Source organism: Drosophila sechellia, chromosome 3R, assembly GCF_004382195.2.
Source record: "Drosophila sechellia strain sech25 chromosome 3R, ASM438219v1, whole genome shotgun sequence".
Lineage (NCBI taxonomy): Eukaryota > Metazoa > Arthropoda > Insecta > Diptera > Drosophilidae > Drosophila > Drosophila sechellia.
The window spans coordinates 964,700-991,778 of NC_045952.1; the positions used below are offsets into that span (position 1 = coordinate 964,700).

Below are 27,079 nucleotides of genomic sequence, written 5' to 3' on the forward strand. Positions count from 1 at the left end.
GCTTGAACCCGAGGAATTGGTAGCTCTCCCATGATCTGGTTGCTTGTGCCCTTTCGTTGAAGAAAACAGGATTTGCATTGGAAGACTGCCTTTCCGACGAGATTGCGGGCTCCCAGAATCCAGTACTGCTGACGAAGATTGGTGAACGTTGCATCAACTCCAGTGTGCAGATAGGAGACATGAAAATGTCGAACCAGCAGTCCAGCTAGTGGTGTATCTTTAGGTATCAGAATCGGGTGCTTGGCGTTGTAGTTGAGTGTAGATTGCTCGATTCTCCCACCGACTCGCATTACTCCATAATCATCCAGAAACGGAGAAAAGCGGATAAGATGCGATTTAGCGTTAAGCTGGCGTCGATTCTCTAGCTGCGCATATTCTCTGGCAAAGGATTTTTGTTGCACATGTCGAATAAGTCGGCGCTGTGCGTCCAGCAACTCTTCACACGTAAGGAATGGTGCCGAATTCCTATGATGGGATCGAAGAGTGTGAATAAAGCGATGACAGTAGCTAGATACCCTTATAAGACGCGACCAGGTTGAGAATTTGTGGATGAGTAACTCGTGTATACTTTCATCAGGAAAGTTATGTAGAGTCGTGGGCTTTATGGCTCGTTCTTCGGTGTTGACATCGAAACTTGAAGATACTCTGAACTTGCTTGTAGAAGGTGGCCACTCAGAGGTGAGTGTGGCCAGCCAGGACGGACCTTTCCACCACAGTCGACGCTCCAGAAGCTTTGACGGATGAAGTCCTCGGGAAGCACAATCTGCAGGGTTGTCTTCCGTGCGAACATGGTTCCAGCAGCTACGGGGAAAGTCGCTCAATATCTCAGAAGTTCGGTTGCAGACGTAGAGGTTCCACCGTCGAGGGGGAGCTGAATGCCAGTGTAGCACAATTTCTGAATCTGTCCAGCAACTCGTGCTGAAAAGAGGAATTGTTAGTGATGTTTTGACAATAGAAAGCAATCGAGATAGAAGTAACGCAGCGTTTAGCTCCAAACGTGGAATTGATACGGGCTTGATCGGGGCCACCCGAGTTTTGGCGGCAACCAGAGTTACTTGAAAGCTGCATCCAACTGCAACTCGAGCGTAAACGACCGCACCGTAGGCGTGCGAGGATGCGTCGGCGAATCCGTGTAGTTGAACATCTCGAAATGGTGACGCAATATACAGTGGTACTTGGCATTGCGTAAGTGCTGGCAAATCCTCTACTAAGGCTCTCCAGCGCGTACGTAGACCTTCAGGAATGGGGTCGTCCCACTGCAGGACACTTGTCCAGCTTTCTTGGAAGATTAGCTTGAGTAGAACTGTGACCGGCGCTACCAGTCCAAGCGGATCATAAATTCTTGATAGCTGAGACAAGAGTTCTCTTTTCGTCGGAGAAATGGTCGCATCGCATCCCTTTAGGTTGAGATACAGAACGTCCTTCCCAGGGTTCCATTGGATACCAAGAACTTTGACAGGTGAATCCGCAGCTGATTTGTTGAGGAGCTGGATAGGTTCAAAACATCTATCTTCAGCTGGTAATGATTTCAGAAGACGCCAACTATTTGAACTCCATTTGCGTAGCTTGAATTTTCCCTTATCCAAGAGGGCTATATGCTCGTCCTTGAGAATCATAAGCTCCTCGAATGTGTTGGCGCCTGTAGGGATATCGTCCACATAGGCATCGTGCAGAAGAGCGTGAGCTGCTGCAGGGTATTCATGGCCATGATCGTCGGCAAGTTGCTTTAGAACTCGAACAGCCAGAAATGGTGACGGTGCCAATCCGTAGGTAACCGTCAGCAGGCGAAAATGAAGCAGAGGTTCATTCTCAGTCGTGCGCCACACAATGCGCTGAAAATTGGTGTGTGGCTTAAAGATTTTATTGCCTCGAAACATCTTTTCGACATCTGCGCATAAAACATATTGGTGCTGCCGGAAGCGTAGACAAACGCCAAGAAGATCGCGTTGAATCGGTGGACCAATATGTAGTCTGTCATTGAGCGATACTCCAGAGCTGACCTTTCCTGATCCATCAAAAACTACACGACATTTGGTAGACAGACTGTCCCGTTTGATGACAGCGTGGTGCGGCAAATAGAAGCAGGTGTCTGGGGACTCCTCAACCTGAGCCGAGGTCAGTTGTTCCATATGTCCACGTTGCAAGTAGTCGTCCAGGAAAGCTTCGTACTGCTGCTTCAATTCTGGATCCCGACGAAATTTGCGTTCCAGCGAGAAGAAGCGATTGATGACCTGTGGCAAGGTCGAATCAATAGGCGGTGCCTTCTCCTTGAAGGGATACTCGACGACGTACACCCCGTCCGTCGAGCGCTTGTGTGTGGCAGCAAAATGAAGCTCTGTGGGATCGCTGGCGTCCAGGAGAGCCTGGTTAGGCTGAATGCTGTCCATCTCCATGAATGAACGAACCATCGTTCATCCGCGTGATGAGTAACCGCAGAAGAAGGGTGATCATCGAATGCAGAGTAAGAGTCTGCAAGAATCCAACCAAATACAGTATTGAGAGCGATAGGAAAGTCGTTACCAAAGTGTTTCCGATCTCCTGTGTATAGAGACCAAAGTTGATCCGATCCAACAATGACATCGATTGCTCCAGGTGTGCAGAACGTTGGGTCTGCCAAAGGAAGCTCGCAGATTTGCCTCCACGTAGAGGATGAGGTGTCAATAACTTGGGCAGGAAGTGATGACGTCAGCGAGTTGAGAATGAACGAGACCAATTCGACAGTTTGGCCCGAATGACGAGAGCGCAGCTTGATATGTGCGCGTCCTCGGGTAACGCCCGCGCTGTTGGCGGCGAGACCGAGAATAGAAATCCGTGCGTGCGTTCGACGCACGCCTATTCGCTGAACAAATGATTCCGATGCCAAGGTTATTGTAGATCCAGTGTCCAGGAGCAGCCTGCAGGTTGTAGTGTTTCCCCAGGCGTCGATGACGTCAGCAAGGATGGTTGGCAACAGAGTCTGAGAACCAGCCGCCGGAATATTCTCCAGAGTATGATGCGTAAAGTTGTTTTCCGCGGGAATCTCGTTTCCCAAGCGATGACCTTCTCGAGCTAGCGGTTGATTGTGGCCAATTGTAGATCCCGCATGTGAGACTGCTGGTCGATCGCGGCTGTCAACCCTTGCTGTGTCAATGTTGTTGCCATTTTGAATTGGCTGCGACGAGCCATGAACCAAAGTATGATGCTTGCGGCGGCAGATCCGACAAGTATGCCTCGATGTACAGTTGCCCATCATATGAGCCGGGCTGAAGCAATTGAAACAGAGCTTTCTTGATTTGATGAAGTCTCGGCGAGATGCAATGTCGAGTGCGATGAATTGAGGACACTTAAACAGTTGGTGATTCTGCTGGCACGATGTGCACTTCGGCTCTTCCCGTCTTGGATGCGTGTCTGCGTGGTAGCTGCGCGTCGAGCTTGGGTTGATCGAGTTAAGTTAAAAGCCTCCAACGTATCGCAGCGTGATGTGAGAAATTTCAAGAATCGGTTGATGGTCACACCTTTTTCCTCGGATTCTGCGCACTGAGCCCAGGCTTGGCGGGTATCGCTATCTAGTTTTGAAAGTAAAATGAAAATTAGCCAGGGATCCCTCTCTTCGCAATTAAGAGCTCGTAGACCACGAATAACTTCGTCTGCACCATCGGCAATTTTCCGCACTGTGCCGATATTTGAATTTATAGCACTCGGAAGGCTCATGAAACTGTTTAAGAACGATCGAATAATTAGCGATTGTTTGTTATATCGCTGTTCCAGCCGATCCCATGCTTCCCGATAGTTGTCATTAGTAACTGGAATATGTTTAACTAATGCAAGCGCGTCTCCGGCAAGGTACGATTTTAAATAATGAAATCGTTGGCCATCCGTCAGGCTCGAATTGGAAGCAATCGATCCAATAAACATATCCGAAAAATGTTTCCAGTCCTCATAATTTCCAGAAAAAGTCGGAAGTTTAATTCGCTCGAACTGAAAATCGACATGACTTCTCTGGGATGTGTCTGCGGCTTGAACTGTGGCATCAATACTGTTTGAGGTGACATCCCGTCTCACCTCCTCCAAAGTATTGCTGAGAATAGCGTGTGTAGCATAATGTTTGTCCTCATATGCGTCAAAATCCTCGTCAGGGTTCTCCCAATCGGCTTCCGATTTAAATAAATACAGCTCTTCCGAGAGCCGTACGAACCGCAAATAATTTTCCTGTAGTTGCGCCAGGCGGACCACTATTGTTTGCACTGAATGAATGTCATCAACAAATTTTAAGGCATTATTATGCGCACGAGTAATTTGGCTTTTGCAGAAGCCCCGTTGTTGAATCACACTCCGCATGGTGGTCGAAAGAAGGGAACGATTCTATACGATGTAGGAATCTATAGATTATCGTTTGCCAAAAGGCCAATAATCAAAATCAAATGCCCGAAAGAAACGCAGTTCCGGTAATCCGGCTCGAAGGACCAATTTTTATGTTCATAAATAAAACCGCCAGTGTTACTGTTTATTTTAATTTATTGGTTTATTTCAGACACTTGATATTAAGTAGTTCGACACCGATGCGTACGTTTTCTCGCAGATCAAAAATGTGACTAACTTAAGCTTTGGCTGTACTCACGCCATACGATTAAACTAGCATAAGACGTAAACAAGTTACAGTTAGAAGTTTGGAAAAGTACTGGGCAAGCTCGCGGACAATTACAGCGGTACGATGCTTACATTGATTCCGCTGATAAGCTCCGCTGAAGCTGCAGACAAATGATAGTGTAAACAAAGATAAAGGGGACTTGTTCGCGTATACAGGGTGTCTCGTTCCCAAACACCCATGTTCCAAGCGAAGTCACTAAAGTTCAAATTTTTCAAGTTATTCCTTACCTAGATGAACATAATTACATTCAAACGGAGCAAATATTTGATAAGTTCTATATTTTGAATAATTCAGTATACAATAGATGGATTAATCAAACAAGAATCAACACATTGCAATTTGGAATTTTGAAATACACGAAAACTCACAAAAACTTTGAAATCAATCACATAGCACCGAATATTCTGATTGCCTGGAATTTACCAGAAATGGTTATTAACCAAGCTTGTATTAAATGTAATTCATTGTAATATCAGGACACAACATTATAAGAATTACAAATTGTACAATCCAGAACTTAGCAGATTTTACGCAAATGATCTATTTCACTAATAATGTTACAAGATAGGAGCCAATACAAACAAACAATAGAGATAACAACCCGTTACTCAAAGTGAATGCGAACGCGATATTTCATCATTTTTCTGGGATCTCAATAGATATTGTGGAATAAAATGAGAAAAAATTTAAAAATTTTTCAAAGTGTGGGCGTGACCGGTGCGGTTGCTTTAGGGCGTTAGAGTTGGTGTGGCAAAAAGTTTTTTGACAAATCGATAAAAATTCACAAGACTAAAACAATTAAGAAAAAAATTCGATAAATGGTTTAAAAATGTGGGCGTCGAAGGTTTGGGCGGTTGTAGGACGTTAAAGTGGGCCGATAAAAATTGGCAAGGCAAACGATGGAAAATATAAACATTTCTCAAAAGTGTGGGTGTGGCAAATCGATAGAAATTTACAAGACTTATAAAATGATGAAAATGTATACAAAAAGTGTGAGCGTGTCAAAAATTTGTGGGCGTCATAGTGGGCGTGGCAACATGAGTGTACAAACTTGCGCTGCGCCGATGTCCCTAGAATATGTCTGATTATCTGAATCTGCTAGCTTTCATAGTTCATGAGATCTCGCCGTTCATACGGACAGCCGGACCGGGTCAAATCAACTCGGCTTTTGAATACATGGTCGGAAAAGCTTCCTTCTGCCTGTTACATACTTTTCAACGAATCTTGTACACCCTTTTACTCTCCTAGTAACGGGTATAAAAAGAACATTGCTTTTTTTAATATCGGAATATAATTAAATAATTTTACGCTACTTACAAGAAACTTAATAAGCTTGGTAAATGGGACAAAAACTAAATCAAACCGTCAAGATCTTTTAAGCATAAACTCCCAATAGACGGTACAGAATTTGTAACGAAGTTTTTCGTGGGAGAATCTACTGGACGAAGAAATGGTGCTTGGTAAAGTGTTTTACAAGCAAGATCAAGTTACAGCAAATAGTAAAGGAGTAAAAGTTCCAAAACATCTTAGATCAGAAGCTGAAAACATATCGTAATGCTCAAAATTAATATCAAGGATTACGAAATCGTAGCTGCAGACATTAAACCAAAAGCAAGTAATAAAGCTAAAGAAACAGTCTACAGTATTGTAATATCCTACAATCCGGTAAAATACATTTAATTATGAACAAAGATATGCCGCTACAATCTCGGCTTTCATATTCCTAACGTTGCATTATAGACAAAAACAGCGACTATTGGCTTAAATCTATCATCGAAACATCCGAGTCAGAACCTACCAAATCACTTTTTCTAGTCAAATCGCTTGGGTATCGAATATAGGCGAAGGGCTGTAGTTATAGCCATTATAAGCCATCCCCTACCTTTATCGAGGATCAACTCGACACAATACAAAATGCATGGTTTTCAGTTCCATCGACTTCATCTTTCTTTCTCGTAGAAATTTGGAATTGTCGTAAATGTCAATCGTTCGTCACTCGCCAAGGACAATTTCAGTTTCAGCGTGTACCTTTCCGTCAGTCAACTTTATGTAACCGATATCTTCTGGGATCTTACCAGCAAATGTGTGGCTATACCATACGTTGATGACATAATAACCCCTGCTCGCTACGAAAGGCAGCGACTAGCTCAGAGTGTTTGTGTGTTCATCCCATCAAATTTTGTGTGATTACCCGACCAAGGATAAGACACAGTTTCCGACTTAAGAAGCATTATTGGAGTATTTTACAGCGGATTCTTCCGGTGATCGCCGGATCACTTGTCATAGTTACGTCTGTACAGTTTAATTTTTGTCATCTTCCCGTATTTCAGTTCGTTTAATACACACTAGAATACACTCTAATTGTTTAAAATCCTGTAAGCTCCTTCTTTCTGGGTGTGCCAACCAAAGCAACCAAAGCCTACCATACCGACTATACTATACCTACTATTAACATCTTAGAACGTCTTAACAGTTATTAGTTGAGTTGCTTTGGAAAGTCATATCACTCGACATTTGTTACAAATTTCCGAAATGAACTTGTTAGTGTTTTTTAGATTCCGGTTAGGTTTTCCTTTCGTAGAGTAAAAGGGTATGTTCGATTCGTTGAAAAGTATGTAACAAAGGGAAGGATGCGTTTCCGACCATATAAAGTATTTATATTCTTGATTAGGATCAACAGCCTTGTCAATCTGGACATTATCATTATAAAATATATAAATAATATCAATTATATTATTATATTTTGACACTCCCACTCTAACGCCCACAAACAGCACAAAACTGACACGCTCACAATTTTAAACAATTTACTGATATTTTTTTCAAAATTTAATTAGTCTTGTAAATTTCTATCGATTGGCCTTTTTGCCACGCCCATTCTAACGTCAATGCATTGCAGTGCGGCGGTTATGGATGCCTCCATATTCGCAATTTGTTCTGCCTGCATTGTTGCTACCTTACTGGTTGATGGATTTTCGAACTGATATTTTCTGCCACCCTTTTATGGGCGAGTTCTAAGACTTCTTCGTCTGAGGAGATGTTCTGGGTATTTCTGTACATTAGTCAGTGTAAAACAAAATTGTTGGTGCCAAATTTAATCAAGAGTCTGTAGAAAATTATATTTTCCGCATCTATGGTTATTCACAACAAGAACTTAATATTAAATGAAATTTGCATTCAATAAAAGCTTTTGGGTCTCTTTTTTTTTTTTGCTGTATTTATTTTTATTTATTTCTGAGATAAAAATTTTTATTCACGAACACTTCGCAACAAGAATTTGGTATCAAACTAGTTTGGCATTTATTGAAAATTCAATACATTTTTTTGAAAAAAAAAACTAGTCTGTGAAACAACCGTTTCGCACCTTTAGCTGAAGAAATAAGCCTTGCCGAAGATATGGATGCTGATCAGGAATCGATTGAATTTAGCGCTGACAACTCAAAGACTCGCCAGCCGCGTCAAACGGCAGCTCCAAAACCTCCTCCAATATGTCTTCTTAATTTTAACAGTATCTACATTAGTATCTCAGTAAGCTAGAAAGCACCCTCAAACAGGTAATCTTTGAAGATAAATATGACGTAAGTACTTCCAGAGCAGGATTTCTTGAATCTACACAGCATATGCAACGTCATTCAGAAGTGTAGTTCGTAATTTGACTGCCCTGAATTGCCAGTTTTGGCATCATCAACTACGTGAGGAAAAACCATATAGGCTGGTGCTGAAGAACATACACTCAACTGTCCCAAGAGAAGAAATAGAGCCCTGCTTCACAGACAAAGGCTTCTTTGTACTGAACATCTACTCCCCAAGGAAGCCTGGCTGGAATAAAATCTTGGCTGATGGAAATGACGACGAAGAAGCCATTATCGCACAAACTAGATAAAATCTGTTCTTTGTAAATCTTAAGCCGACTCCGAATGTGGCCGAGTCTCTAAAAGTAAGCCGTATTGGAAGGCACAGGGTTACAGGGGAGAAGGCTACTCGCAACAGGGACATAGCTCAATGTTACAATTGCCAAAATTTTGGCCACACCCGCAATCGCTGTCATTTAAGCCCAGTTTGCGGGAATTGTGCGGGTGTGCATCCTACCGGTTCTAAATCATGTGAGACACACCTAAACAATCAACACGTATGTGCAAACTGCATTGAGAATCACCCTGCCAGTTTAAAAGGCTGCAAAGTCAGGATAGAATTGAGTAAAAAATTAAACTCAGGGCCTAGACCATTAACAGAAATAATGAAATCCGCCATGTACAAACGCGTCGTCGTCAGCTGTCAGAAATGGAGTCTCTTATGCTGACATAACAAGAACTAAAACTGAAAACATCTACAGCGTTCCTGTTCTTACACAATCACTCTAAATACTGGGGAGCAATACAACTCTAACAGGAACCTTGCCACTCTCAAGGCAATCTTGGACATTAACGCCAGATTGAGAGTCTTAAACTTAAAAATCGGATTATGGAACGCAAGAGGAGTAGTACAGAAGAATGAAGAACTTCGACTTTTTCTTATTGCTCACTCTATAGACATCATGCTTATTACTGAAACTCATATGCGCCCTGGACTAAAAGTATACACTCCTGGCTATGAACAATATTATGCCAATCATCTAAGTAACACCGCAAAAGACGATTCTGCAATCTTCATCAAAGCCAATATTCGCCACAGTCAAAATAAATCAACAATTACTGATTTACAAGTCACCAGTCTCGATGTACCAAGGAGTGGTGGTATTATCAAAATAGCTTCTCTGTATCTTCCTCCAAATAAGCGTTGGACAAAAAACGATTTTGATCAGCTACTGTTCACATTGGGTCCCAAGTGTATAGCAGGAGGGGATTACAATGCTAAGCACCAATGGTGGTGCAACCTATGGGCATGCAGTCGAGGAAAACGACTACAAAAGGCCATCATAACTAGTTCTAGCGAAGTTCTAGCTACAGGTGTAAAAGGTAGGTTACTCATCTAACACTAGACTGACGCCAACAGCTTTGAACTTTTTTATCGTAAATGGGGTGCCAATAAATAAACTTTCAATTGAAACAAAATACGATCTATCTGCTGATCACCTTCCCATAGTAGCCACATTAAGCCACACTCCCCAATATAAATCCAGAAGGAAATCCTTACTAGCTCCCGGCTCCTCTGTCGAAACATTTAGGAATGTCCTAGACAGAAGCAGAAGTGTCGTGGCTGCGACACACCAGGAAGCAGAAATTCTCCTACCCAGAGTAGACGCAGTATACTTCCACAAAACGCTGTATACTTCTCATACATCTCAAACGAAGAGCTAGACGAGAATTTTCCAGAACAGGAGACGCACGCGCCCACAACATTTACAAAAGGTTATCAAATCGTCTTAACAAAGTTCTGGTGAAAAACAAACAAGACCACTTTGACCAAATGCTGGAAAATGCAAGTCCTGCATCCACTAACTACTCGCTGTAGAAACTCACGAATAACCTTAAAAGACAAGTTATTCCAAAGGCTCCTATCAGAAATCCGGCTGGTGGTTGGTGCGGCTCCAGTCAGGAGAAGGCCGATATCTTTGCAACCAGCTTAGAGGATAGATTTAAGCCATTGAATCTTACTCCGGCAGAACACCGAAACAGGGTGCCAACACTCTTGGATCAACCTTTTGAAATGGCCCTTCCCACAAACCCTGTTACTTTGGAAGAGGTAGTAACGCAGATCAAAAAGCTCAAACCTAAAAAATCGTCTGTTGAGGATCTCCTAAATAACAGGACGCTCAAACTCCTTCCCATCAAAGCTGTACTTTTCTTAGTCCTATTGTTCAATAGCGCTTTAAGGCTGGGACACTTTCCAAGCAAATGGAAATCAGCAATCATAACGATGATTCCGAAGACTGGAAAGCAACCCACTGAAATAGATGCATATAGGCCCATTAGTCTTCTACCCGCGCTAGGGAAAATGTTGGAAAGGGTAATATTAGAACGCATACTCAAACTTCCAAGCGTGAGCCAAGCTATTCCAAAGTGGCAGTTCGATTTCCGAAAAACTCATGGCACTCCAGAACAGCTACACCCAGTGACAAACTTTGCTTTGGAGGCAATGGAGGACAAGATGTATACAACAGCTGTATTCATGGATATACAACAAGCCTTTGATAGAGTTTGGCATGATGGTCTTCTAAGAAAGCTTAAGACCATTTTGACGCCACAGCTATTTCTTCTGATGAAAAGCTTTCTATCGAACAGACAAATCGTCTACGCGTACAATCTCAGCAGGCGTACCCCAAGGCAGTGTTTTAGGCCCGACTCTTTATTCGCTGTATACTTCGTATATGCCGGATTCCTGGTGCTGTACAGAAGTTGAAGACGAAAACGTTCTTATTGCAACCTACGCGGATGACACCGCGGTAATGGTCAGGAGTACAAGCATAAGTGATGCAACCAAGGGCCTACAGAAATATGTGACGGCCTTCGAGAAGTGGGCAACGGAATGGAATATCGGCATTAATTGCAGCAAATGTGCTTGCGTCACATTCACAAAAAGGCCTTTGAACTGCTCTGGAATTTCCATGCTCGGCTCCACACTTCAACACGAGTCCTTCTACAAATACCTCGGGTTATTTTGGACAGAGGATTAACGTTTCATAGGCATAGGACTATGATCAAGCAAGCAGTACTTTCAAAGGCTTCAAAATTGTCGTGGCTCTTATCGCCGAGAAACAAACTCTCGCCTGTATAAATCCATCTTGACCCCAATTTGGAAGTATGCGTTGCAAATATACGAAATTACGGCCAGAACAAATCTAAATAAAATAAGAGTTGCTCAAAATAAAGTAGTTAGATCACTATGCAACTCCCCCTGCTACATGAGAACCAGAGATATAGAAAGAGATCTTAATATTCCAAAGATAGGCGATGTATTGAGGACCAATGCGGAAAGTTATATGCGGCGACTAGGTTCCCACCCCAACACCCTGGCGAGAAGGCTTATCCATCCCCCGAAAAAAAGAAGGCTAAAAAGATTCCACCCACATGATCTCCCATCGAGACTATTATAATTATTTGTTCTGGTCAAGCTGCCACATAGGTAGCAGTAAACTTGTTTAATTCCAAATAATAATATTTACAAAAAAAAAAAAAAATATTTATTTCTTAGACATTTGTTTCTGTATTAATTTTTTTTTATTGGCGTATAAAGACAAAATGCCTACTCAAAATTCTTATATTTTATCGTCGTGTGTTTTGCCGACGTTTTTTGGTACTGCCGCTGCCGCTGCTCTGCCGCAGTCACTGGTGTCGTCTTCGCTGCTGTCGCTTCTGCTATTGCCGCCGCTGGTTTGCGGGGGTGAAGGGAAACCTTGTAGTTCCTTTTTTTAAGAGTTCTTTTTTGAAGGGGCTAGGGGAATTCCTATGGCTCCCGTTGCAGTTTTTATCTGAATTCTCCACTTTGTTAAAAGTTGGGAATTTATTTGTCGATTTTGTTTTTTTGTATTTTTTTGGCTTTTTAATTTTGGTGTTACACTTAATGTTGCACCGCGCCGTTTTGTTTTTTATCGCATGAGTCTTCGTTTTCACTTGCAATTTTTATTGCACCCGTATCGCGTGAGTCGACAACGTTGGACGACAATTATAAAAGTCGGTTATTTGATTATTTATAATTGATCCTTTATTTCCACACACCCGTTAGGGTGAGGGTAATTTCTGGAATATGTTATTTCGGAGCTTATGTTCTGCAGTACAAATTATTACTAAACTAAATTACGATCTAGCTGCAGCTTGAGGGCTCGGCCCGCTGCAGTGCTGCCGCCTTCGTCCGGTCCGATCACTCGCTCCGCGAGTGCTCCAGACGGGCTCCGGGCCGTTGGCCCTGGAATGCACGGCCAGCATTTTTCTGACCGCGCGTGCAGGCCACCGGATATGGCTTGCAATTCTGCACTTTAACTCCGTGAGAACTGCTTGGGTTAACTTATATATTTTATCGTGTGAAAACGAATTATTGCTTATTTCTCGTTTATCGTTAATTTTATTGGGAATTTCAGATGATTTATTTTCCGGTAATTCCGGAAACTCTTCGTGTTTTGAAAGCGAAACGGTGGACTTAAGCTTTTTTTTAACATTCAATAACTTAGCAGTGTCTTTTGATTTAAGATCTTCTTCATCAGTTTTTTGAGGTAAATTCGAGAGCTCAGTCTTGTTTGGAAGTGGAGAAAACTAAGGTTAGAAGTGCTAGGACTTATATGAATCAAATCTATTGTTTGAGATTCAGCTGTTTTCGTTAAATTTAAGTATGATTCATGAAATTAACCAGATTTACTACACTTTTTATTTTGATAGGAACTCAGTTCTTGTCAAATCTTATCCACTTATCAAAATAACTTATGTTGTTTTTATTTAAAATTGGTAAAAATTTTGTAATTATTAATTCACTCCCTCGATCATTGTTAAGTAATTGTTGAAAGGTATTGGGGTGAATTAAAATTACTTTATTTAAATTATGCCTATTTTTATTCATTATTTAAAATCTTTCCAAAAATACTTAGAGCTATTAGAATTGGTTAAAAACCACAGAGCTTAATGTGAGCTTTGGAAGCAATCACAATGCATTATTATACCTTTTTTTATGCATTCAGATGCGATTTTTTGTAATGAAAACTATTTCCACTATTTTTTTTACCAGCTCACCACTGCTTAAAATTGCCCCCCGTAGTTTGTTGTTGGACCTTTTGAGAACATACAATATATGTTTGTTAGATTTCAAGTGAATTAGGCTCTTTTCGTAAACCATTTTCGCTCGTATATCCCGTATATCTCAAGAGATCGTTTATTCCCTGAGTGAGATCAATAAGTAACGACCCGTGCGGTTCCTCTGTTACTTGTTTATATATTATAAATAACTTCATGGGGGTTTTTGGATAAATTTATTTTTCCAGACATTGAAATTGAAGTTTGTCGCGAAGATTTTTAAATGCAATAATAAAGTTTGTCTCTGGTATGCGATGATTTATGAAATATATTTTGAGTAACCACAATAACATATAAATTTCGGTGGTGGTCGGTAATTAATGGACCATGGAGACCGTGAAATAACGGTACCGCGCTGGACCTTGAACTAACGGGAAATTAGTGGGTCTTTGTACCCGAGCAGGCCGTGCGCAAAAAGGGAAATAACGGGATCCCCGCGGCCTATAAAGAAACTGCGCAAGTGCAGCTTGTGGCAGTCAGTCACAACAAGCGAGGAGCCATAGTCCAGGAGAGTACGGGAGCGAGTCGCGCGGTCAGGACGCGGCCGCGCAGTCGGACTGTTGAAACGGCGTATGAAGGAGGGGGAGTAGGATAGAACGTCCGAAGACAGACAGTGCGTTAGAACGCGCGGAGAGATCAGTGAAGGACAAACTGTGAAGCGTCGGGCAGTGAGAAGCACGCAGGACACAGAAGGAAGGACGAGAGAGGACCTGTCCTGTTTGAAAGGGAGAGTGGAGTCAGTGGTCAGTAGAGGTGGTCCCAGGTCGAGCGTTGCCTTAACCCACGGACGATACACCCCGCCTCCATGACATCCTAATACCATTCGAGCCGGCACGTGGTCCGTTGTCAAGGAAACACAAGACAACGGAGGTAAAGCGTCGCAGGAGCATAGCCGTGCAGCAGACGGCGATCACCGGAGGAGTCAGCTGTAAAATACTACTCGGCCATGCACTACTACTTGCATGCAGCAAAGTAAAAATAATTACGTTGGATTTGATGAAGACGAATGGATGCACTGCTCTCATATAAGGAATATATATAGCTGAAGCTTGACCAGTATGACTTTCTGATGTCAGATACTAATATTAAGCATCCTTGCATGCCTTCAATAAAGTGTAATTTTAGATTTAGGAAGTCACATAAGCACTACGTTTTTGTACAATTTTGTAGCAAAATTGAGTTCGATTGTGAGTCCTGGAGATCTTTATTAATATTGGGTATCTTTTATATAACATTTTTGAGCTAGTATTCCATATTACGACAAGAAGATATTTATCTCTATCCCAAACATATAATTCCTAAGTGTGCATCCTTACAAAAGTCAGATATTCAACTGTCTGATTTAGAGGGTTCTATGACAAAGATGTGCAAACAGATTTAACTTAAACAAATCAAATCCTGATGATGAGAAAACATCAAGTTGTCTATGAAATTCATAAGCCTGCTCGGTAAAACTTTAAACGCCGTGAATTCGTTCAAAAGGGAATAAATGATACATGGCAATTCAGTTGAAATGATTCCATTTAGTAAAGAAAATAAATTATATAGATATTTACTGACCGTTATTTGCCCGTTTTCAACGTATGCGTTCGTCGAAGCGGTTAAGACAAAGTCTGCCCCAGATGTAGTACAGGCAATGGAAACTGTTTTTAGAAAGAGTAAATGTAGTCAGATCAAGGAAAAGAATTTTTTAATTCTACTTTTAGGGACACCTAAAGGCTTCTATATGTGAACGCTTCAATTGAACTCTAAACAAGAGAGAATGCTATAGTCGATTTCCCCGACTATCAGATACCCGTTACCAAAGACACTAGAATTCTAGTGTGTTTGCCGTTAGACAGCTAGTGTGAATGCGAAATCGAAATTTCATTATTTTTCTGAAATATCGATAGATATTAGTGAATAGAATGAGAAAGAATTTAAAAATTGTTCAACAGTGTGGGCGTGACCGGTTTGACGGCTTTAGGGCTAGAGTGGACGTGGCTAAAAGTTTTTGGCAAATCGATAGAAATTTACCAGACTAATTATATTATGAAAAAATGGCGAAAAATGGTTCAGAAATGTGCGCGTTGCTATTTTGGGCGGTTTTAGGTCGTTAGAGAACGCTTTAGTCGAACTCTAAAATATTGTATGTGGAAATATTTCAAATTTCTCCTAGATGAATACAATAATTCTTATCATCGAAATATTAAAATGAAGCCTGTGGATGTGTGTGTTGAAAATGAAAATTTAATTTTAAAATAAGTATATAATATATATAATTATATAATATAAAATATTCCCAAAACATAAATTTTCATTAGATTTTTTCGTAAATTGTTCATTAGAATAAGTAAATACAAGGGAGTATTTATGAAAGGATATGCATTTAAATGGACTACAGAAGTTTTTAAAGTTAACTCTACAGGGCCTACAATTATGTATGAACTAGAAGACTAGGAGCAACCCTTTCCATGTTTTGCTTATTTATTGAATCTTCCCTCATACTTAAGAGACTAACAATAAGTTTTTAAATCTTATTCTAAACTAACTGAATTTCATTTTATGAAATGATTCGTTTCCGACTGTATAAAGTATATATATTCAGGATCAGGATCAGTAGCCGAGTCGATCTAGCCATTTCCATCTGTCCGACTGTCCTTCTGTCCGTATGAACGTAGAGATCTCAGGAACTATAAAAGCTAGAAGACGCAGCTTAAGATTGTTGACCCATGTTGACAAACCGCAGAAAACTGCCATTTCTTGAATTATTTTTCGATAATTTTTCACATTTTATGGAATCAAAATAATAATAAATAGAAATGTTCGCCAAGTGCGCGAATATATTAGTAGTTGTGAGATCTGTAAAACGATGGGTCAGGCAGCGGAATCGGAGCGTCCTTTCTAACGGATGTACGTTGACATGTTAGGGCCTTTTACTTGGACTTATCAAGGACATGTTGGATTATTAATAGTAGATCTTTTCTCAAAGAATCATTGGTTGTGCCCTTTGAATAAGTTTACTTCAAAAGCGTTGCAGGAATTTTTGCAGAATGAATGAGATTTATGTTTGGAGTTCCCGAATAATGGTGATAATGGCTCACAGGCTCAGAGCGGGTGAGCTTCACGCTTTTTTAACTACATATGTGGTATGGCTTATGAATTCGTCCATTTATTCGCCGCAATCCAATGCGGCAGAACGCTGAAAACAGAACACACCGAATGGGATCACCACATACAGGCAATAAGCTGCTTCTTTTTAAAACTCAGTAAATTAATTCTAATCTGCGGTCTAGACCCGTTGAGTACAAAGTTAACCAGGCTGTTTTTCGCCGGAATTTAGCGCAAAGTAAATTTCTGAAAAATATAAATGCGAAATTTTGTCCCCCCTTTCTTAAGTCTAGAGTGCGAAAAAGGTTGGGAAATTCCTATTATGTGTTGGAGTATATGATAGGATAACTAGTTGGAACGTATCATACGAAAGATATTCGTCAAATTATTTTATGTCTAATTCGCGACGTTAAGAACTACTAATTAGACAGTGGTTGTAGGAGACCGTGGGAATCAAACGGATTTTGAAAGTAAAATGGCTTGGTTAAAATTTTAGTACTTTGTTAACAGACGGTAGGCGAATCCGGCAGCTCTGTCCTAAAACCAGTATTCGCGAAACGGAAAAGAGAATGGCATTTTGCAGGTGAATGGCAATCCTTTTCTTGAAGCTGTTTCCCGGGTATAAAAATGCGAAACACGCGGGACGCGACCTATTTTTATTTGCGACAAAACGTAGCGAAATCACGATCAGCAAGAATTAGCTACGAAAAGAGTGCGATTCTTTGTGAAAGCTTAGGAAGTAATGCAAGTATGCTGGTCTATTGTCTACGATTGTGAACATTGCAAAAACACTGATCAAAGAGCGTTGCGCATTATTTCGCTTATAGTATTCATACGCCAGGCTTGCGCCCAACTGCCGGATACCTTAATCGTATGACAGCAAAGCTCGAGCTACATTAATCATAACCACGTTGCTAGGTAGTGGATACATCTGGAATTTTGGCAGCTGCCCGAAAGGGTCATTTAATAACGTTAACCAGAAGTCGGAATTCGACCAGGATCAGGAACACGCAAACTCCATAGCGAAACCTAACCTCATTTGTACCCATTCTGAGCGTATGCACATGGAGTAGGTGTTGCTGAAGGTGTAGGTTTAAGTAAACATAAATTTATAACGTTTTGAAGATTTGCCTAGTGTCCTTGAAATTATGGAGCAGTAACGGATAACAGTCTCCTTCAGAATACAAAAGAGTAATCTAATCATGTTTGGGATCTCTAATATATATACAGTCGCACCGAAGGGCTCATAGGTAGGCTGGGTTAAGACGCGATTTCAACGAACAACATCCACGTAGGAGCGGAAATAGGGGTCAATAGCAATTTCAGGTCTCTATTCGAACTTCACGACCCACGTAAAATAAATATTTGGCAAGGATTTCCTATATTTATCCTGTTATAGCTCACGGAGACGGACATTTTCAACGAGTTTATTGGCAATCTGATATTTGAAGGAAATTCATCACAAAGGTCTTCCGTCCGAAAGAAACGAGGATAATCAGGGAATAGCTCCGAGAAGTATGTTAAGTTCTTGCTCAAGAGAAACAGCAGCTTACTGCCAGTACTCTCCAAGATACTCGAAAGAGTATTTTTGTGCAGAGTATTGCCGGTGATTAAGGGCTGGTCTGATCCCTGATAACCAGTTTGGCTTTAGGCGCCGCCACGGGACACCAGAGCAAGGCCACCGAGTAGCGCAATATATCCTGGACGCCTTTGAGAATAAGAAATACTGTCTAGTAGTAATGCTGGACATTAAGCAAGCCTTTGATCGTGTTTGGCACCCCGGTCTCCTCCTGAAGCTCAAAAACGGCCTGCCCCAGCCATATTTCAAGTTCTTGAAGTCGTTCTTGGAGGGCAGAAGGTTCGCCGTCAGGTGTGGAGAAGCGCGCTCAGGCGTCAAAGAAGCCCGTGCAGGAGATCCCCAAGAAAGCGTTCTCGGTCCGCTCCTCTACAATGCGTATACGGCCGACATGCCGGTGATTAGCCAGTACATTATGGCAGCCACTTACGCCGATGATACTGCGTTCCTAACAACAGCAGATACCCCAGCAGAGGCCTCCCAGACTATGCAGGAGCAACTAGATCTACTGAACACGTGGCACAAGAGATGGAATATATCGGTAAACAGCGACAAGTCAACAAGTCCAGTCAGTCTCAACGGGTCCCCAATCCCAGAGGTAGCCAATCCAAATTATCTTGGCTTTACACTAGACAGGAGACTTACATGGAGACCACACCTGCTAAAGAAGCGGAAAAAGGCGGAGAACCGAAACCGTGAATTATTCTACTGGCTGATGGGCAGACGATCTAAGCTACCGACTTCCACTAAGCTCCTTATCTACAAAGCGATCATAAGGCCAATCTGGACGTATGGCATTCAACTGTGGGGCACTGCATCGAAATGTAACATCAACATTATCCAGACCTTCGAAAACAAAACGCTCCGCACCGTTACCAACGCTCACCCTTTCCACGATAATGCCACTATCCACGAGGTCCTCAGCTTCCCCTGGGTGAAGGATGAGATTAAGAAAAGCAGCAGGCAGTACATGCAGAGGCTTCAAGACCACCCAAACAACCTGGCACAAGACCTGCTGGACTCCAGTCAACGCACCAGGAGGCTGCACCGATCCCACCCTTTGGACCTCTCTGGGATGAGACACGCACATTAAAATTAAATTATATACATACATGATGATATACATCATACATACAATATCGACAGTTATTGTAAAGTTTTCGCAACAAATTATGTAATCCATTAATTCTCTACCGTTAAGTTTAGTCCTAAAATTTAATGATTGTCCGCGCAGGACAGTTTTAAATAACTACACCAAAAAAAAAAAAAAAAAAAAAGAAACAGAAACAAGGAAATGCGAGGCATTTGTTGGCATTTTTAAGCGGCTGGGAGACCCGGACTTTCGTTTTTGTCTCTGTGACGAAGATATTTCCTTGATTTCACATTTTTAATTGTCGTAGTGAACATAAGTGACTTTTCCAATATTCATTATTTTATCTCAGTTTTTCGCAAATAGGATCTTTCTTTATAGTTGATATACTATACAATTTTTTATCGTAGTAATTTCAATAGAAATATTTTCCATTTTACCAGTTTTGGAATTTTTACGTTGATCAATAAAATAATAGTATACTGAATATTAAACGCGAATATTTTTAGCTTTCGGAGTCTTACGAAAGGCAAAGCCAATTTTTTGCGTTCTGCTCTAGATTGTTTACATTGCGACATTATTATTATATACTAGAAAAACGTTTTTATTTTATAAAAAGTACAACAAAAAAAAAGTGGTCGTTTGGTGATTTGTACGCAATTCGTTTTCTTCTTATTTTCTATACCAAAGACGCAGCTCTCGCTTGTTGGCCCATGTTGCCACCCCCACTCTAACGCCCATAAACCGCACAAAACTGCCACGCCTACACTGTTGAAAAACGTGTTGATATTTTTTCACATTTTTATTAGTCTTGTAAATTTATACAGATTTGCAAAAAATCTTTTTGCCAAGCCCACTCTAACGCCCTACAACCGCCCACTCTTACGTCTATAAGCCTACCAAAACTGCCAACAAACAACTTAAACAACTTTTAAATTTTTCACATTTTATTCACCATTTGCATTTCTACTAGATTAGTAAGGGGAATCTGAAAGTCGGAGAAGTTGACTGTTAAAAAACATGAAGAGTTTCCGAAAATAAACGAAGTAAAATTATCAATTTTAGTGTGCTCTCCGTGACAGCTCAACGACGACTGACTGACGACTGAATAAATGTAGTTCAGCACGTGTGTATATACTATTTACATTCGCGACTCTTATAATTAGTTCTCACATTCTAATATTGCAATGGGGCTTATACTACTATACTTATATACAATTACTACTACTACTACTACTACAGCTCGGCCATCCTGATCTCCTGGTCCTCGCTGCTCTACTTGTAATCATTACATTTGTTTCATTTTCGTTACTTATTTCAGTATTTGTTACATTTTGTTTGGTTTTCTTTTTTACATTTACTTTAAACTTTTGTTTTTCTTTATCATTTTACTTATCTGTATTTTTATTATTTGACACCGAATTCTTTTCTCGAAGCCATGGTTTAATATTATGAGCCGCCCATATTCCTTCGTTTGGTTTTTGTGTCAACTGAAAACATTCCACATCTTTGATACAATACATACATACATTATCTAGTACTTTGGCGATTCCATAGGGGCCTTTATATTTGGATATTAATTTCCTAGACGCTCCAACTGTTGAATCAAAATTCTTGACCACAACGTAGTCTCCTAATTTGTATTTATTTGCTTTTAATCGTTTAGCGTCAACATATTTCTTGTTATAGTTCTGTACTTTTTCCTGCGAAACTTCTGCATTTTTTATAATTTTCTCTAAATTAATTTATTTTCTTTCTAGCCTTGACTCCAATACATTATCTTTTAAAAAAGCTAGCCTTTTTCCTTTTTGATTCACTCCAAACAGCATTATACTGGGTGTTCATTTATGCTTCTGTGCTTTGTATTATTCATTGCATACTCTACTTCTTCCAAAACTTTGTGCCACTGTACGTTCTTTTCTACATCTACGAGCTTACTAATCATGGGTCCTAAGTCTCTATTTTTTCGCTAAACTTGTCCATTTTCTTGTGGTGAGCCTGTTGCCATTTTGACGTGCTTAATATTTCTCTATTCCAAAAATTCTTCGAACATATCTGATGTAAAACATGTCCCTCTGTCTGGAACAATGGTCGTGAAACAATACGCTCTAAAATTATCACTTAAGGCTTCCATTGCTTCTTTTGAGCTTGTTGATTTCGCTGGATACAATCTCACAAACTTTGTGCATCCATCAACAATTACTAATACATGTTTTTTGGTAGAATTATTTTGATTTACCGGACAATAGTGATCTATATGTATGACTTCAAATGGTGTATTTCCCTTTGGTACAATATTAATAGTTCCTTCTTGCTTACCATTTCTTCCTTGAAAAGCTATACATTTTAGGCAGTTCTTAACATGTTCATCTGCTTTACTTCTAACATTTGGAAACCAATAACTTTTACCGACCATTTCCGTAACTTTGTCTTTCCCTACATGGCCTAACTCATTGTGGTATTTATACAATACGTGTTCTTCCATAGCTTCCGGGACATAGAACAATAACTTATCTTTTACTTTTTTGTAAATCACACCATTTCGCATTTCATATAATTCGCTTTCTTCTTTACATAGCATTTCTTTAATCTTTCTCAACTTCTCGTCTCTGTTTTGGCATATAACTAAATTTTCCTGGAACGTATTTTCCTCTATTACCAAAATCGTATTACATCTACTAATAGAATCAACGTGCTTAATTCTAGTTCCTGATCTATGTTCTAGTTTATATTAATAATTCTGTAATTCCAAGGCCCATCTTGCTATTCTTGGGTTCAACTCTTTTTTGTTCAACGTCATTGTGAGGGAATTACAGTCTGTTACTATTTTGAACTCAATTCCTTGAAGGTACACTCTAAACCTTTTTAACGCATATATTACCGCCTGTGTTTCCAGTTCAAAACTATGATACCTTGATTCTGTATTCGTTGTCCTTTTTGAGATGTAAAAAATTGGATGTAGCTTACCATCTGCTTTCCTTTGCAAAAGGATTGATCCGAATCCTATCGAACTTGCATCGCAATGCAATTCTGTAGGCGTTTTTAACAGCACATCCCCAAAAAACTTTGAACATCATGAACTTTTTGTGGCACGGGAAAAGTTTCAGTTGCTTTCACACCGTCGTCATCTGCTTTAATACACTTTTCTGATATTATATATCCTAAATATTTCAATTCACATTGGAAAAACATTCATTTATCGATTCGCAGCTCTAATTTGTTTTTAACTAATCGCTCATATACTATGATAATCGCTACCATTATGTCATCGAGATAAACTATCACTTTCTCTTCCCTAATCATGTCGCCAAAAAAAAAAAAACAGACGGAGCATTTGTCGGCCCAAAGGTCATTCTTGTGAACTCATACTTTCCTAGTGGCGTGGTAAATGATGTATACTTTATCGATTCTTCGTCCATATAAAAATGGAAGTATCAATTTTTCAGGTCTAACTTCGAGAACACAACTTTGTTTTCTAGGGTATCTAATAAATGAAAATAATGGCATCGGGTATCTAACTTTCACCGTGATCCTATTTAGTTTCCTATCTATGCACATCCGAATGCCACCCAATTTCTTTTTTACCAATACAATTGGCGAGCAATACTCAGACTCACTTTGTCGTATAATACCAACTTTTAAATAATCATCAAGGATTTCTTGTAATTTTTCATTCTCTACATATGCCAGGCGCCTTGGCGAAAAACTAAAGGGCTCGTCTTCTTCTAACCTTGGCTTCATTTCACATTTTATATTCGGTTCACTCGGTCTTTTTGGTTTATTGTAATATTCTTCAATAACATTTATAAATTCGCATCTTTGTTTAAAATTTAATTGTGAACCTATCTCATATACCATTTCATTATCATTGTAATCTTTAATTAATAGTTGTTTTTAAAAATTATTTTCTTCGTCTGCGTTTGTCTCATAATGACTTTTAAATTCTTTATTTTTATTTTAATTTTCTTCAACTATCGAATCTTTTTTAATTTCAGATATTTTTTCATGTTCATTTTCAATTACAATTTTTGCCTTTACTCTTGTTAAAAAATCCCTTCGCAATAATATAGCATATCCCATAGATTCATCATCCACGACATATAGTAACATAGGAGTATCTTTATTTGAGAACTTAACTGAACATTTTACGCTTCCATGTATTCATAATTTACTTAAATTTAATCCAACGTAACTTAAAGAGGTAGTCTTTTCCATTTTTATTTGACTTGGTATAAAACGTTTTTTAATAATACTTATCGGGCTGCCAGAATCTATGAGACATTCTATGAAAATGGGGTTCAGCATATTATTCTTTGTACAAAATGTTAATTCAATATAACTTACATAATCGTTGTCTCCGTCCTTCGATTTCTTGTATTGGTCGGACTCTTTAGCCACATGTCCATGCAAGCCAAATGCGTAACAAGCCCCATATTGTCTTTTAGGCTTGCGGCACTCTCTGGCCAGGTGGTCCCGACTGTGGCAATTGTAGCACTCTGCATTAGCTCGTGGCTTCTAATAATCTCCTGCTCTACGGTCTTCTGGTAACTTGGGCTTAGGAACGTAGCCCAACTCAACATTTCGGAATGCATCCAAAAGCTCCAATCCGGTCTTGAACGAACGCGACTTAGCCAGATTGCGTAGATTGACATCGTGTATGCCGTCAATGACATATTCCAAAAATTCATCTTCTGCCAGTGCTAAATTATCTGCCAGCTGCCACTTCTCATTGTAATACTTGGAGAACTCCTCACCTTTGATCCAGACGCAGTTCTGTAGCTTCAGCCGCATACTCAACTTTGACTCTTTGGACATTACGAACATTTTCTCCAGGTGGCTTAACATTTTATCCGCTGTCTCCATGGTAGCGTTTGTGCTTGAATACAGCCATATTTCAGCATCGCCCTTATTTGAACATCGCCGCCTTGCGTAGTTACTTTGTTGCGCATCATTTGGTTTTCAAAACATTGTTCCTGCTTATTGTTGCCAGCCATTTGCATCTCAGGATCATTGTTGATAGCCATCGGGATCGCGAAACATTTGTTGGACTCATTGTTGCTGGCGCTCACCATCTGCCTCTCAGAACATTGCTCGATCTCATTTTTGTTGTTGACATTCATTTTACAAGATCCCGTTACTTTTCGCGAACCTTCTGTTTCTTGCATTCCTTTGTATGTATGTGCAAATGTCGCCGTCAACGGGTCGCCGTCGTTTAGTCATCAAATTTAATGATTGTCCGCGAAGGACAGTTTTAAATTAATATATCCAAAAAAAAAAAAAATTGTTGCTGGCGCTCACCATCTGCCTCCCAGAACATTGCTCGATCTCATTTTTGTTGTTGACATCCATTTCACAAGATCCCGTTACTTTTCGCGAACCTTCTGTTTCTTGCATTCCTTTGTATGTATGTAGCCAGTTTCTATTATAATGTGTTACTTTATTGTTTAATGACAATTGGTTATAGTACACTTTATATTGTTTGATGACAATCGTTCTCGCTTATTATAATTTAATTGTTTGATGACAATTGTTTGGCTCTAGTTGCGTAAGTATATAGCGCGATGAAAAACTTGCGAATGCTCTCGTTCACCATTATACTCGAAGTCCTCTTTTTGTTCTTATCGTTAATAAGCGTTGCCACTGCGCGTTACTCTCTTGCTCTCTGTGTTATCGATCATTTTAGTTCGCTGATCTGGTTCATTTCCCACAATCGGCCCTCCTGATACATCATTCGACCCGAATGAATTTCCCCACGGCTTCATATATTCTGCGACTGTCGATGTCTTAAAAGGTCCATAGCCGTCTCCAAGTTTTTCTACGTCATACCTTCCGTGCTTGTTTACCTTAACAATTTTGTAAGGTCCTAGAAATTTTCCTTTCAACTTTAACCCAGTTCCGTACTGAGTACGCTTAATAGCTACTAAATCATCTATCTTATAAATTATTTCACCTTTGCGCTTTAAATCGAAAACCCTTTTATTTTCTGTCTGCAACTGTTTTATGTTTTCGGAAGCTCTTGCGCGCACCAGCTCTCTCTCCTTATCCAAATCCATCACTAACGATTCCTTTATTAACAAATTAAGCTCTAGATCATTCGGAAGACGCATTTCAGTGCCAGTCAAGACACTAAAGTGCTTCTAGGCGGTGTACTATCGATTATTTGCTGCACTTTACTGACATGCTTATACCAGTCTCCTGCACTTTCATGACTTAACTTCGACAACATCGACACTACTGCCTTATGCATTCTCTCAACCTGACCATTTCCACGAGGTACACCTGTTGTAATCACTAGATGCTGAATTTTCTGCTCCTCACAATACAACTTAAATGCCTGTGCAGTGAACGCAGTTCCCCTATCAGAGATAATCCGTAAAGGATTTCCAAAATTAGTAGCCTGACGCTCTAGACAACTTATAACTTCCTCTGCTCCTGTGCTAATGCAAATCAACGGTCTATCTCCCTTTTCAATCGGGGTCAAGAAACCTTCTTTTTTCCCAGCTTTCGAATTAAATATAATACACTCCACACAACTGTCCACAACACGAACAACCTTTTCTTTAAGTTTTGGTATGAAGTAAGATTTCTCAACTAAATCTTGCGTTTTCTTCGCAGGAAAATGTCCTTGCTTATGAGCAATCGTAATTATTTCATTTTCCATCTGCGACGGTACAACAATAAGCTCGCGATTAGGATCTTTAAAAAGTATTTGATTTTCTATATAAAAATCTTCATACCCTTTATTTTCTACAAGGCTTCTCACTACTTTCGTCCATTCATCGAGTAATTGTGCTTGTTTCAAGCGATGTACAACAGTATCGCTCAGCATAAAACACGATACTCTACTCAACGCATCAACATGTCTCATTCTCGTCCCTGAGCGATGTTCTATTTGATAATCAAAGTCTTGAAGGTATAATGCCCACCTAGCTACCCTCAAAGGAACGTCCTTCTTCTTCATCGTCATAGTGAACGCGTTGCAGTCAGTCACAATCTTAAATTTCTAACCCAACACATACACACGCCACTTCATTAATGCACCGATAACTGCAAGAACCTCAAGCTCATAAGAATGATACTTTTCTTCGCATTGGTTAGTCTTACGACTCATGTATTGAACCGGATGAAACAAACAATCTTCTGGGTCTTTTTGTAACCATACACCACCGAAACCATATTTTGAAGCGTCTGTATGGATTTCCGTTTCCGTTTGGGATTGTACAATTTCAATACGGGATTAGAAGTTAAGGCTACTTTCAGCTGTTCAAACGCTACCTTCTGCAGCACATCAAATTTAAACTTAGTATTTTGCCTTAAAAGGTCCGACAACGGCTTAGCAGTCACTGCAAAATCTTTGACAAATCTACGAAAATACGACGTCAATCCTAAGAATCTTTGAACACCTTTTTTATCATTTGGCAACGGAAAATTAACGATAGCACTTGTCTTCTCTCCAGAAGGCTTAATAGTACCACCCTCAACTATATACCCCAAAAAGTTAACTTTCGTTTGCAACACCTGACATTTCGACCAATTTATTTTTAATCCATTTTCACTGGCAACACTCAACACCTTCTCCAGCTTTACCAATCCTTCACACACATTTTTACTGGGCACAATCACATCGTCCATGTATACTACTACATCTCCACTGTTGATTAGTTCCCTTAAGACTGCCATTATGAATCGAGTAAAAACTGCAAGTGAGTTTGTAATACCAAAGGGCACATACAGAAATTCGTACTGTCCCTTTTGTGTTACAAAAGAGGTATATTTCTGGGATTTCAACTCAACGGGCACATGAAAGAAACCGTTAGTTAAATCCAAAGTCGTATACACCAAAGCACTCTGAAGCTTTTCGATAACAACGTCAACCTGAGGCATTGGAAAGTGATCACGAATTATCTTTTCATTTAATTTCCGATAGTCACAACACAATCGTTTTTTCCCATTCTTTTTCGAAACAAGCACCACTGTGT

General features: G+C 40.0%; 1 protein-coding gene and 1 long non-coding RNA gene across 9 annotated transcripts in view; both read right to left on the reverse strand.

The window, feature by feature from the left end:
* Window positions 1-27,079, reverse strand: part of LOC116801758 (neurotrimin) — a 149,260-nt gene that overhangs the window by 91,353 nt on the left and 30,828 nt on the right. For 3 of the 8 annotated variants that reach the window (XM_032723094.1, XM_032723095.1, XM_032723096.1), the window contains exon 3: window positions 14,905-14,987. The exons of the other annotated variants lie outside the window; for them this stretch is intronic. The gene's annotated coding sequence lies outside the window, so the exon portion shown is untranslated. The remainder of the gene's footprint in view (window positions 1-14,904; window positions 14,988-27,079) is intronic. 8 annotated transcript variants of the gene reach the window in all.
* Window positions 20,030-24,552, reverse strand: LOC116801759. Its single transcript, XR_004362201.1, has 2 exons — window positions 23,445-24,552; window positions 20,030-23,383 (listed from the first exon to the last, which is right to left on the reverse strand). It is a non-coding gene; the product is annotated as an uncharacterized LOC116801759 (long non-coding RNA).